Source organism: Pinus tabuliformis, chromosome 3_1 (assembly GCF_031772625.1).
Source record: "Pinus tabuliformis cultivar Carrire ecotype Pingquan chromosome 3_1, CPIR1, whole genome shotgun sequence".
Taxonomy (NCBI): Eukaryota; Viridiplantae; Streptophyta; class Pinopsida; order Pinales; family Pinaceae; genus Pinus; species Pinus tabuliformis.
In genome coordinates this window covers 872,948,780-872,959,805 of record NC_142301.1, presented here as the reverse complement: position 1 = coordinate 872,959,805, position 11,026 = coordinate 872,948,780, and the positions used below count along the sequence as shown (strand labels likewise).

The 11,026-nt window shown below is 38.9% G+C and overlaps 1 pseudogene; it reads left to right on the top strand.

The window, feature by feature from the left end:
* The first annotated feature begins 3,604 nt into the window (after positions 1-3,604).
* Positions 3,605-3,931, top strand: LOC149190355 (uncharacterized protein At2g34160 pseudogene; annotated as a pseudogene).
* The last annotated feature ends 7,095 nt before the right edge of the window (positions 3,932-11,026 follow it).

The window sequence follows — 11,026 nt, the reverse complement described above, 5'->3', positions numbered from 1 at the left end:
CCTCAGGGAAACTTGTGGCAAAAGGGGTGAGGACACCAGACAACATTTACATTCTGAATAAGATTCAAGAAAATAAATTCTACCTGAGTCATATAGGTGAGAGTTGGATGTGGCACAAGTGACTTGGACATACAAGCTTCGAAAATCTGATCAATATCAGCAATATAAAAGATGTACGAGACATCCCAAGGCTGTTCAAACCAAATCAAGCAGTATGTGGTCCATGTCAACATGGAAAGTAGACTAGAACCAGCCACAAGACAAAGGAACACTCTACATCTAAGCCCTTAGAGATCATCCATGCTAATGTATGTGGGCCAACTAGAAATCAAGCACTCCAAGGAGAAAGGTACTTTGTGTTATTTGTTGATGATTATACTAGAATGATGTGGATATATTTCATAAAGTATAAATCTAAAACTTTTGAGTGTTTAAAGAATCTAAAAGCCCTTGTAGAAAATGAAAAAGATTCAAAAATCAAGTGCCTCAGAACAGACAAAGGAGGATAATTCACATCAAACGAGTTTAGTGAGTTCTGTAATATTCATGGAATTAAAAGGGAATTCTTGGCTACCAAGAAAGAAGAAACCGAACAATCGAATAAATGGCAAGAACTATGCTATTAGCAACAGACTTACAGCCTAAATTCTGGAGAGACGCAGTAGGGACAACTGTCTACACACTGAATCGAACTCAATTAAGACCAAATTGTGATAAAACTCCTTATGAGCTATGGAAAGGAAGACCTGCTTCGGTGAAGTACTTCAAGATCTTTGGAAGCAAGTGCTTTATAAAAATAAATGATGGTTCACCAGGAAAGTTTGATTCTCGGGTTGATGAAGGGATATTTCTTGGATACTCTACACGGAGCAAGGTTTACAAGTGCTACAATTATCGACTAAAGAAAATAGTGGAAAGAATTGATGTAAAGGTTGATGAAGATCTTCCAGTAAAGGAAATTGAAGAACATGAAGATGACTCTCTCATTGAAGAAGAAGAACCTAAAGAAGAAGAAATAGATGAGGAAGAAGAAGAAGAAGAAGAGAAAATAGAACCACCTAATACCCCTTCTAAGACGAAGTATGTCCAAAGACACCATCTAGAAGAGTAGTTCATTGGCGATAAAGATGAAGGTGTGCAGACCCGAAGAAGGATAACAATTACACCCAAGAGAAAAGTCATTTCCCTCCTATCTATGATAGAACCAGAAACATTTGCAGAAGCAAGTAAGGATCCTCATTGGGTAAAAGCCATGGAAGAAGAAATTACCCAAATTGAGAAAAACAAGACATGGGAGCTGATACCTCTTCCAAAGGACAAGAACATAATAGGAACCAAATGGGTGTTCAAAAATAAAATGAATGAGGAAGGACAGGTTATCAGAAACAAGGCAAGACTTGTCTGCAAAGGCTATTCACAAATTGAAGGAATTGACTTTGAAGAGACATTTACACAGGTGGCCCGTATGGAAGCTATCAGGATGTTCTTGGCATTTGCTTTCTCAAAAGGATTCAAAATCTATCAAATGGACGTGAAATTAGCATTTCTAAACGGGGAACTCAAGGAGGAAGTCTACATGGAGCAGCCAGAAGGTTTTGATCTAACAACAGGAAAGGACTTAGTTTGTAAGTTGAAAAAGGCTTTATATGGGTTGAAACAAGCTCCTAGAGCTTGGTATGCAAGACTGGATCACTATCTACAACAACAAGGCTTCAAAAAGGGAGTGGCTAGAAGCAATCTATACATAAAGACAGATCAAGGTAAGTTACTAGCTGCTCTTGTTTATGTCAATGATCTGATTTTTGCTAGTAATAATGATGAAATGAGCCATGAATTTTCTCAAAACATGTCAAAATAGTTTGAGATGTCAATGATAGAAGATCTGTCCCACTTCCTTGGACTTCAAATATCTCAAACTAGAGCAGGATTGTGTATATCTCAAACCAAATATCTAAAAGACATGCTTAAAAGATATGGAATGGAGGATTGTGCACCCATGAGCACACCTATGACCACAAACTGCAAACTAAGCAAAGATGATGATTCCCCTCTAGTAGATGCAACTCATTACAGGTCAATGATTGGAGCCCTTCTATACTTAACAGCTACACGACCATACATAATGCAAGTAGTAGGAATGGTGGAAAGATTTCAATCTGCTCCCAAACAATCCCATTTATTAGCTGTAAAGAGAATTCTCAGATATCTGAAGGGAACTTCTGATTTCGGTCTTTGGTACCCAAAGGACTCAACACTGACTGTAACTGCATACACCGATGCTGATTGGGCTGGAAGTATAGATGATTGGAAAAGCACTAGTGGAAATGCATTCTTCCTAGGAGATTGTTTGGTATCCTGGCTCAGCGAAAAACAATCATCCATATCATTATCCACAGCCGAAGCTGAGTATATTGCTGCAGCAGACTATTTTTCTCAGATACTATGGATGAAGGAAGCTCTAAAAGATCTCGACATATTTATGGATCAACCAATTTCCGTCTATTGTGACAACACAAGTGCTATCAGTCTCAGCAAAAATCCTATGATGCACTCAAGAACCAAACACATACCAATCAAGTATCATTTCCTTCGTGAACAAGTAGCTGAACAAAACATCGTCCTGGAATATATCAGTACTAAGGAGCAGATAGCTGATATTTTCACAAAACCTCTTCCTCGAGAAGCATTCGAACATCTGCGTCAAAATATGGGGGTTATTTCTTTATCATCACTCAAGTTCATTCATAAAGATGTAGCAGGACAGGGGGAGTCCATATGCATCCCTTTGCCATTGATGTCAAAAGGGGGAGAAAGCAGAAGAATATTGCCATAAATAACAAAGGGAGAGATTGTTGGACACAGATTTTGATTGATGTCAATATGGAAATATTCGAGGAGCAGATAAAGACAAGAGGAGCAGACAGAGCTGAAAAATAGGAACTATGTCGAGAGGAATTACTTAGAGAGGAACTGAGTCAAGAAGAAATGCACCGAGAGGAATTGCTGAGATAAGATATGCTACGCTATCAGGAGGAATCAAGACATGCAACATCTACTGATTATCCTCAGGCTCCTTTAACTGGATATGGTGTTAATCTTGATATAGTTGAGAGGTGAATGTGAGCCATCAGATCAAAGAGCAGCGGATCCAATGGTCGTCGCATGCGAAAGATGCACGGACGATAATGCGAGGGAGATGTACAGTTAGGTGGTAAGCAGTATTCCCCGCACCACCCACTGGGGTTTGGTGGTATACGTACAAGGGATAGAAATCCAATCAAAATACGACGTGTGGCAGATGAAAACCGTCGCCCCTACAGGTTAACACATATGTAGGTTTCGGTGAGGAAAGGTGCGACTGTTGTCCGATTGCGGCGGGGTTTGATCGGACTGTGAAGAGATGCATGAGGTTTAAAGTGCAAGCAAAAGTCCATAGCGACGTGGGAACCGTTGGATGAGGGTGATCAATGACTGCAATTACGAATGTGGTAGAGGCTAATATGGGCGCCATTACTTGGGTTTTTGGAATAAAACAATGGAAGCGGAGAAGTAACACAAAGGTATTAAGAGTGGAAAATTTCCTGAAGAGAAAAGCACAGGAACGATGGCCATGGAAGAAATCACTGAGCAAGTTGGAAACATGGATCTGAATTATGTTCACAAGAAAAGCAGGATTCAAGTCTCCAATATCAAGAAGTCGCTCTTCTTCTATTTCAACCTCGCCAAGAGGTATATGCAACAGCATGAAGAAGTGGAGTTATCTGCTTTAGGAATGGCCATTGCCACAGTGGTTACTGTTGTTGAGATATTGAAGAACAATGGTCTAGCTGTAGAAAAGAAAATCTCAACATCTACCATTGATATGAGAGATGAATCAGGAGGCCATCCCATCCAGAAAGAAAAGGTTGAAATAATACTGGGAAAATCATAGCAGTTTAATGATTTGATGGCTGCTGTTGCTAAAGAGAGGGAAGCTGAAAGATCAAGTGAGTCAGAGGAAATGACAACGACTGAGGAGGAAACCTAAGAGATGGTGTAAGTAGAAACAAATGGACAAAGGCACGGGAATGTATAAAACAGTAGAAACAAAGAACTATTGGTGCGGTTATGGTGGTGAAGAACCCGAGGGTGAGATAGTAGAAGCAGCAGAGGAAAAAGTGGCAGAAAAAGTAGCGGAGGTTGTAGAGGCAGCAGAGGCAGGAGAGTAGGAGTGAGACAACCTCAGCTGAATAGAGTGCAGTAGCACACCTGTTTATACCAAGGTTGGGTTGGAGCCTTAGAACTGAACAGGACTGAAGTCATTGGGGTAGGTGCTCCTAAGTGTAGAACCACTACAAAATAGAGTTGGTGCTCTAGAGGTTGGAGCCTCACTAAATTCCAAGTTGGAGCTTGGCAACTATTCACAATCAGATTTATACTTATATTGTATTTATTTCTTTGCACTATCTTGAGTTTTAATAAAAGCATTAAATTCAGCGGTTGATTTTTGTGTTCTGTGTATACATATACATATCTATATAGGTTGTTGGCAATCACTAGAACACTTAAAAAAATAAATAGTAAGAAATACTGATTCACCCCCCCCCTCAGTATTTCCAACAGTACACACATGCCCTTGAGGTTAAATAATGAAGGGGGGTTTTCAAAAGATCATGCTTTCAAAAATTTAATTGGAATGATCATATCATGTTATCAAGATGATCTGACCAATTATTTCAAATTGAGAACTTTAGACTGCTTCCATTTGAGGCAATTTTTCAAAGATGTAAACATTATGTGATATCATTGAATCCAGGGAAACGTTTAATGGTTGTGTCAAAAGGAAGGTTGTTGGGAAATATTGTCAGTAAAAAAGGAATATATATTGATTCTGAAAGGATTAAGGTCATAACATAATTGAAAGCACCAACTACACGCAAGGGAGCACAAGCATTCTTTAGAAATATTAATTTTGTTAGAATATTTGTTCCATACTATGCCTCAATACTAAAACAAATCAACAATTTTCTTGAGAAGAATGAAAGGTTTGATTGGACAATTGAATAACAGATGGATTTTGACAATAATGAAAATGAAAATACATTAGCCCTAGTCCTAGTCAACCCTTATTACATAAGTGATATAATATTGTACACCTTTGAATCTGATGACACAATTGTTGTTGTCTTGGCTTGAAGAAGAACTATTTAGGAATAACATCCAATCACTTACATGAGTAAATATGTCCAAATATCATGAATTGAAATATTCTTTGTTGGAGAAACAATATTTTTCTCTAGTAAAGGAAATTGGTTATTTTAGAATTTATATATTGAATTCCCACACCATAGTATATGTGCCTTACCCCCCCATCAATATGATGTTAAGCCAACAACTTAGAGAGCCAAAATGGGAAATCAGCTTGAAAAATTGCAAGAGTTTGACATAGAAATAAAGCCTCTGAAATATGTTAAGTGGTTAGGATTATGCAAATGGATTGGAGGAATTGAATTAGTAAATATTGCATCTCATAATGAAGATGGAAAAAATCAATATTTAGTTGCATCCGAATGGTATAAAGATATCATTTTCTACTTGAAGTTTCAGAAATTTTCAGTTAGTATGAGAGGAAAAGAAAGAAGGGCATTAAAAATTAAGTGTAATTCATATGTGCTAATTTCTAGAGTTTAGTTCCAAAGAAGTAAATAAGGGGTTACGTTGACATATGTCTCTGAATTTAAAATGACTTATGTCATAAAATAAATTCATGAAGGAGTGTGTGGGGGATATTCTCCTCCAACCAAAATTGTCAATAAGATTATGTTGTGATCACCAACAACCCCCCTCTTTATTTGGTATTAGCAATAACACCAAGCAAAGGGGGACCCTTAACAAAAAATCCAAAAAATATTTTTATCAAAATTTTTGTATTTTTACTCCCTAAAGCTATATCGCATCGCGAAGAGAGAGTGAAGCGTTTCCTATGCGCGTAAATAAGTTGTGAAGAAGTGATGCGAAATTCATCACATCGCATATATTGAAAGCGCCCTTAAATAAGAAACTTAAGGAATCGCCGACGGCCGATATGCGACGTCACATATCGCAACATCGCATAAGCAGCACACAGTGATTGAATGATAAAACGCGATCTTGCGATATGCGATCCGCAATGAATGAGACTATCAATTCCTGCGATGACACTTCTTGACATCGCAATCCTCGATACTGTGATGCGAATCGCAGAAACCACTCATCACAAAATTTCCTCGACATAGTCTGTAAACCCAAAATTGAGCGCGCACCTTAAGGGAAATTAATGATTGTACGCCAAAGTATCCAAGAATGATTGTGTTGCGTTTTTCGAAGAGTCAAGTCATTATGAGTGTCATGATTATGCATTCATTAGAACTTAAAGCTTTCATGTCAATCTTTTCGTCGTTTCTCTTTTCCCTTTGCGTAAACTATAAGGCAGCAACTAATATAAATCAATATGCAGGAAACATCTAAGGAAAAGGGGAAAGCGCCAATACTCGGAGAACAGAGAGGAGATGCCTTCGAAAATGGATGCCGCATGCAGCAGGACCGCGGATTCCAGAGTATCACTCAACAGACACTGATGAAAATAGACTATCCAAGACTCAGAGTCAAAGGCGCACAAAAGCGGCATGTTTACAAAAGATCCTGAAGCTCAGACTGGGTAAAGCAAAAAGAAAAACACTAAGGAAGGAAGACGCTTCAGAAAAGCCTGGAACAAAGAACGGAAGCAATCTGCAATACATAAAATTGTTCAGGCAACGAAATCCCTAACTCATTGAGTCATTCGCACGGCCGGAGACCGAAATAGCAACAACACAATCAATTTGAAAGAAATATGGGTTATACCAAGTATACACAGCGAATACACCAAGCCAGAGGAAGATTTTCGAAAATATCTTCTAGTTTGTCAGAAAGTGGTGCCAGCTCTTGTTATTTCTACTTTTATCGCTTGAACGAAAGGAGAAGACAACCAGCCGACTCTTCTCAGGCGAACATTGCATTGCTTACAGCACTAAGGAGCAGATATAGAAACGGTTAGAAATTAGATTCAATTTTTAGAAATAAATCTATTTTAGTAGAAGGGCGGTCATTTGAAGCCGTTTCCTAAATTTTTGTAATTAAGATTAATTAGTTAGTAGTATTTAACCCTTCTCATGGCATTTGGAGAAGGGTCCGAAAATTTGTCAAAAAACTTGTCCTCAGAACATGCACTTTTGCACCCTCGGAGGGGGTTTTTGATGAATGGATGGATCAAGATTTATCAACGTTTGCATTTAATGTCTGTTACTGATGTTGCACTTCTGTACTCTTAGTAGATATTAGAACAAGTAGAGATAAATCGTTATTGCTTGAATTTTATGAGTGAAATCAGTCATAAATGGTACTTCTATCTCTTGACCAATTTATGCTTATATTCTTAGAGTGATATGCAGTTTTAGTTGTTTATATGTTAATGTATGAATGTGCGGGTTACCATTTGGCACTTTTGTACGGTGGAGTCATTTATTTGTGCTTGACATATGAATAACTTATTATGCGATATGCTGTTCACAACTGTTTTGCCTAACTTTTTATGCAGAATGGTTTATCCTAATTGATTTCTATTCTTATGATAGCTAAATGATCTGTATTACCAATTATTGTTCGAAATCTCTTTAGATCGCATAATAGAAGAAATACACTCCGGGTTAGCGTAGATTAGATGTGTTGTTTTTATTAGATTACAATAGCATAGAGTCAGTTTAGAAGTTCGAATTAAATTAGCTTAAAATACTTCTAGATCAACATCATCCAACTCTACACACACACACACCCCCTAGATTGGGAAACTGGTCCCATTATCCCCAGTCGGACCCGCTATACCAAACGGACAAGGAGCTGCCAACCAAGTTCCAGACCGGGTGGGTATCCCCCCTTGCTGTCGACCCGATTTTCGGGGCTTCAACATATTTGGCGCTAGAAGGAGGGCACGAACTATGAATGGCACCTAAATCAAAATCTAAATACCATTCTGAGAGTAAATCACCCTCATCAACTCCCCCGACTTCTCCAGTACGATTAAACTCGGAGTTTGAAGTCACTCGAGTATCCACTGCTGCTACATACCCTAATATTTCAGACCAGCTTATCATTGAACCTCCTGAAATTCAAACTCTGATTCGTAAACTCCAGGGGTTCTCTATTTTTAATCAGAGGTCTGATAAATCTGAAAGCAGTGTGACTTCGCAGTACAATCCTGCTCATCCCCTGACCATATTGAAAAGTGAAAAGTTTGGCATCCAGCCAACTGAACTTCCTCTCCCCACCAAGAAAAGAGCAAGGAAAACACCACCAGAGTCTGACAGTGAGACTCTTTCGTCTACTTCATCCATTTCAAATCCCTCACCGCGAAGTCAGCCACCCACATCTTCATTCCAAATCACTCATCCATCTTCAACAGTCCCTCCTCTTCAATCATCAAAGATTATAATATCTTCATCTTCTCAGCATCAGGGATCATCCTCTGCACTTTCATTCACTAGCAACTCAACGATGGCCCAGTCTCCATGGAACAATCCTGGGGCGGTTTTAATGCCTCCACCCCTGAGTCCAATACCAGCCCATCCTGAGAAATGGCTACCCAAATTCAATCCAGAAACAGGCATGCTAGCTGAAGAGCATATTAATAATTTCATGCTTTCTGTTAATCTCAATGGAGTTACCAACGAGGATGTTGTCGTCCGGCTTTTTCCCTGTACAATGCAAGGAATAGCCGGGTCATGGTACTTTTCGTTACCTTCCGGGTCTATCACAAGTTGGGACATTTTTCAAAGTCAATTCCTTACCAAGTTTGGTGATGACAGATCAACGGCGACGTTGATCAATGACCTATCCAATCTCAAAGCTGAGGCCAGAGAACCCATTAAAGATTTCAATTTACGGTTCAATAAGATCCTCAACAAAATTCTCGCTGCTTCCCAACCCAGCGAGGAAGTAAGATGTGAATGGTATATCACGGCCTTACCATCAAACTTGGCTATCTTCGTAGATAGGGCAAACAAGACGACCTTAGTTGAAAACTTGACAAAGGCGATAGCAGTAGAAAAACGCGTAATAGCCCTAAAAAAGAAATCTGCGATAGAAGAACGCAAATCTAAGAAAATCTCTTTCAAAGAAGACACCAAGAAGAAACAAACGAAAGATCCTTTCGATTTGGAAGGATTACAAAAAGTATTAAAGGCCATGTCCAATGAGATGATTGACATAAAAAAACAAGTAGCAGAAAGTTCTTCAAAAAAGCCCTACAGAGCTTTTAAAAGAAATCTTCCCATGGATGTGAAACCACCCAATGCTGTCTCAAACGTTGAATCCAAAGAACAAGAAGAAGAAGAGAACATCACTGAAGGGCAGACCGATGATGAAGAAGTTGTGGAACTACAAGGAATGTGGGATTTCATCCTCCCACAAGAAGAAGATCAAGAAGCATTTCCGGTTAGCACACGAAGCAAAAATCAACTTGATCCTCCCCAAACTACCCCTAAATAGAAGGACGCAAGCCTTGCAACAAAAGATAAGGTCGCAACAAAGAAAACAACTGCTAGAGCGACCCAATCTAGCCCAGTCCAATCAGATCAAGCACCTCCATCAAGAACACTGATAGTGTCGGATGAAATGGAGTATAACATTATCAATGACATGAAAAAGACTAGGGCTAATATCACTCTTTATGAGTTGAGCAAATTGAAACATCAACAGAAAATAATGATGAAAGAATTACATGCCGTGCCTACTACATCTTTACCTACAGCTGTAGCTTCCCACAACACGGGAAGACCTCCAACCAACACGATCAATCAGATTGACCCAAATGACATCGCCTTGATTGGAGGAAGATCGAGATCTCATACTCCCCCTTTTGTTCTCACTTATGAAATTTTCAATAAAAACGTGCACAATTGCTTGGTTGATTCTGGTGCTTCAACGAATATTTTACCCAGATCAATATGTGCCAAATTGAATGTTCAACCACAAAAATCCGCAGTGCGCATAGTTCAGCTTGATTGATCTCAAGTCGAAGTGATTGGTGAACTTAATCAAGTGACCATAAGATTGTCGTCTAACCCAAAGGTATGTCAAGTTATCGACATTCTAGTAGCTGATATCCCTGAATTCTATGGTTTAATTCTTAGCAGGGATTGGTCCGAAAAACTCCATGAATACTTCTCAACCGACTGGTCGCACATGTGGTTACCCTACAATGGTAAACCGAATCAAATAAAGGTTGAACAAGAGTTACACCAAAAGTACATAGTGACGGAATTAGAGGGAGAAAATGAAGCAATAGCATACAACAACAGTATCATAGGAAATTACTCGGTAGATTCTTTCCTCAGAAATTTCAATGCTCATATTTCACCTTACTTAGAAAATTCAGTTTTGTCCCAAGTTGAAAATTTTTCCCAAACTGATAATTCAAAATGTGTTAATTTTTTAGATAACCCTGTGAATACATCTTTGTTTTGGAAATTATATTTTGATGGCTCCAAATCTAACGAGGGAGCAGGAGCAGGATGCGTTCTGATTAGCTAATACGGAAACAAGACCATGCTTACATGCAGACTTGAATTCGATTGCACAAACAATACAGCGGAATACGAGGCCTTAGTACAAGGCCTATAAAAAGCAATCGGGTTGAACGTTAAGTACCTTCAAGTCTTTGGAGACTCTGAGATCGTCGTCAAACAGGTACGTAACACCATACATTGCCTATCAAGTCATTTGAAGCACTATCAATCTTTAGTACAAGATCTGACTGCACATTTCATAGCATTCAATATTTCATCAATCCCAAGACTCCAAAATGCGAGCATAGACCTGTTAGCTAACGTAGCCTCTAGACTTATTCCCTCCGAAGATTTTATTCCAGATAGGTTCTCAATAGAATTAATCTTTAGACCATCCATCCCTGACAACATCACCAACTGGAGAGTATTCAACGACGATCCTGACATTGTAAATTTCCTCACTTCTG